Here is a 3,857-nt window from a genome sequence, read left to right as displayed (position 1 = left end):
AGGGTTAAAATAAAGATGACCCTTGAGTCTGTAGAACCCAAGGGAAAAAGAGGCTAGGTGGCGAATGGTAAAACCAATGTTGGGCATTGCTGGAGGAGTTTTATTCAAGGCGAACTATCAAGGGGTTCCCACTATAGCCCAACCGCGTGAGGAACGCAAAATCCGGGAACATAACACCGATATGACGGAAACTAGGGTGGCAAGAGTGGAACAAAACACCAGGCATAAGGCCGAGCCTTCCACCCTTTACCAAGTGTATAGATGCATTAATTAAGTAAGAGATATTGTGATATCCCAACAAAATATCCATGTTCCAACATGGAACAAGCTCCAATCTTCACCTGCAACTAACAACGCTATAAGAGGGGCTGAGCAAAGCGGTAACATAGCCAAACAACGGTTTGCTAGGACAAGGTGGGTTAGAGGCTTGGCTCAACAATATAGGAGGCATGATAAGCAAGTGGTAGGTATCGCAACATAGGCATAGCAAAATAGCGAGCAACTAGCAAGCAAAGATATAAGTGATTTCGAGGGTATGGTCATCTTGCCTGAAATCCCTCAAGGAAGAAGAACGAGTCCATGAAGAAGACAAACAGACGTAGTCGAACGGATCCTCACAAACGCAACATTATCGGAACCAACCCGAAGAAGCAACACTGGAAAGAAGCAAACAACATAGTAAACAACCAACACATAAGCATGACATGATGCACAACCAAGTATGATGCATGTCCGGTTTAATGAAACATGGCATGGCAAAGTGCAACAAACAACACTACAATTAAGTGGAGCTCATATTGAAGAAAACACCACATGACTTATTTAGTTCGATCTTGTTTATGTACCCAACAATATTAAATGTTGTTAAACATGGCAAGAGGGTGAAGCAAAGAAACTATCTATCTAGGCAAGTTTAAATGAGGCCGGAAATAACAAACAACAATTCTGGTAAAGCCCCATATGCATATTTTAAGATTTGGTACTGTTCTGCCCTAAACCATATTTTATAATTATTAAACATGCAAAGTGATGCCACCATGGTAAACTAGGCATTTTTCCACCCATTTACATATAAAGTTTATTAAAATCCAAGTTACTGTTATTTAGTTATGAATTAAATCATTTTAACATGACATAGGAGCAAATTTAAAAAAACAACATTTTAGACATTTTAAACATGGATGAAAGTGGCATATAATTAACCTACACATAATTCTAAGCATTTTTCATATATGATTCATTTTAATACGATGCATGGTTAAAGAGTTATTATATGCATGAAGAATAGGGGCTTTTCTGTAAAACCGTAAACTCTGGATAAATAGACAGATCGCCTGATAAAAAAAGAAGTTGGGCCGAAAGTGGTTGGCCCACCATGAGGAAAAAAAAACAAGAGGGCGCCGGAGCTGGCCTCACCATGGGCCAAGGCCCGTGAAGGCTGGCAGGCTCGCAGCGGGAGCCGGGCCAGAGGAGGGACGCGGCCCATGTGCGGTCGATGGGGAGGACTCGTTCGATCTGGCCGGAGGAGTCAACGCGAGCGCGTGGCCATGTTCCTGAAACAGAGGAAGCAGGGGTGCGCGGCTTCAGGTGGTGCAGGCGCAGCAACGAGCGAAGCAGGACTCGGCGTGGACGAAGGAGGATGGGCGCGGCGTCGGATGCTGCAGAAGAGGACCAGTGTCGGGGATGGCTTGCGGGAGCTCCATCGCCGAAGGAGAGTGGCAGAACGGCGGATTCAGGCGACGCAGGGCGGCAGAGCTCGCCAGGGATGGGGGGATCCGGCGCGAATAGGGCTCCTCTCGAGCTCGGTGCTGCTCCACGGCAGGAGGACGGAGAGGATGAAGCAAGGCGGCGGTGAAGCACTTGGCACGGGGAAATCGAGCAGGAGTAAAGCGCTCATTCGTCTCGGTCTCGCACGAAAGGAAGTAGGCGGCAGCAGAAGGAACGACGGCCGCGGTGGATCCCTCGGGGACGGACCCGATCTGGCAGCTGCAGGCAACCGGCGATGTCGGGAAGGCCATAGCGACTCGACGGTGGTGGCGGTCCATGGCGACGGTGGTGGTCCTGCAAGGATAGGGCAGAGAGAGAGACTTGAGAGAGAGAGAGACAAACAGAGGGAGGAGGAAGAACGAGGGAAGAAATAAAGGAGGGGCGGCGCTCATCTGTTGGTTGTAACTGCCGGCGACGGCCGGACCTGGAGTCAAGGTGGCGGTGCTGCATCTCTGGTTGGTGGACGAGGGGCTCCAGGGGAGGCACGGGTAGGATCGTGGGGATTCTTAGAGTTTGGGCAGGTGGCTGCGCTCGGGATCGAAGGAGGAGCACTGGTTGGTTGGATCGGGCAGAGGGAGGTTTCGAGGGGGATTTGGAATGTGGCGGCGGCTGATTTGGACTGATGGGACAAGCCTCCTAATTTTTAGGGTTTGTCCAAATAGACTAGGGGTGGAGTATATATATACCTCACAGACTAGGTTAGGGGCTACCTCGTCTGTACGATCGCAACCGGACGATTGCGGATAAAATAGCTAGGGAGCCCAATTAACAAAACGGAGATGTTTTGTAGATGTTTGGGGATGATCCGGACCCAACGGTGACGACTCCCTGGGTCGGGTTCAGGACAACTTCCGGACGCGCGCGAGGGGTGGATGCACTGTGCAGAGAGGGTAGGCATGGGCCTAGGTGGACTGTGGCGAGGCTGGGAGGAGGGAAGAGAGAGAGAGAGAGCCCGGCAGCAGTTTCCGGAGACCGAAAACGTCCAATGATAGACCGGCTATACTGCCGCTATAGTTATCCGTTGCGGCGTCAAACGGACTCCGAATGCGATGAAACTTGACAGGCGGTCTATCTACACTATAATAAGACCACACGCCAACTTTCAACCCATTCCGAGAACATTTTCCGGCCACTTATAGAATAATATTTCGGACGTGCCACGGGCTCATGCAAGTGTGGTTGGACTCAGAAAGGACAACGGAAGGAACGGGGAGGCCGGGACGGATGCAAGTTTTGAAAACATGATGATGCAATGCACATGATGACATGACAAGATGCAACATGCAAGCGAATGACATAGCAACAACAGCAAATAACTGAAAGACACCTAGCACATCGGTCTCGGGGTGTTACAACACTCCACCACTACGAGAGGATCTCGTCCCGAGATCTAGAATGGCACCGGAGGGACAACAGAAGAGAAAAAGGAGAGGTAAAACTAAGTTGCTCCTTTGACAAACGAGTGAAACCCAAGAACCTTGCAAAGGTTAAGCCATTACGAGAAAAGAATACAATGGAGATGAACGAAGTTGAAAGCACTCTGTTAGGAAAGAGGAACAAGGAAGAACAAATTTGGGCAGCACTCCGGTTGAGAAGGGATGCAAGGCTTGATAAGGCGAAAAGAACTTGAGCAAAAAGGGCAGAACACTCCGGTTAAATGGATAATCATGAAAAGGATATGATCTTAGACAACACGAGATGACGATTGAAAAGAACAACATCGCAATGCCTCCGGAAGAAAAGAATAGAAGTTAGATCATTATGATAAAAGAATGTTGTTGAAAAAAGCCAACTTCCGCCACAAAATAGTTTGAAAAGGCATCTTTAGGAGAAGGGTCGAACGGAGTAGTTGGAAAAAACAACAACGTAAAGAGTAAGCTTGTTATGGTCTTATGTAATGCATCTCAAATTATGAGGTGACAACCTACCACTCACGAGAAAAAAAATTGGATTGATATGAACAAGGAGACGAGAAACTTATTTCACCGGGAGGATAAAAGAAGAACTTGGATAATTTATAAGCACCATAATTAGCAACAATCCTTAGGGAAGGCTTTAGGTGAAACATGACACAAGATAATTCCAACGAA

The sequence above is a fragment of the Triticum aestivum genome, chromosome 6A (assembly GCF_018294505.1).
Source record: "Triticum aestivum cultivar Chinese Spring chromosome 6A, IWGSC CS RefSeq v2.1, whole genome shotgun sequence".
Lineage (NCBI taxonomy): Eukaryota > Viridiplantae > Streptophyta > Magnoliopsida > Poales > Poaceae > Triticum > Triticum aestivum.
This window is presented reverse-complemented; position numbering follows the sequence as displayed.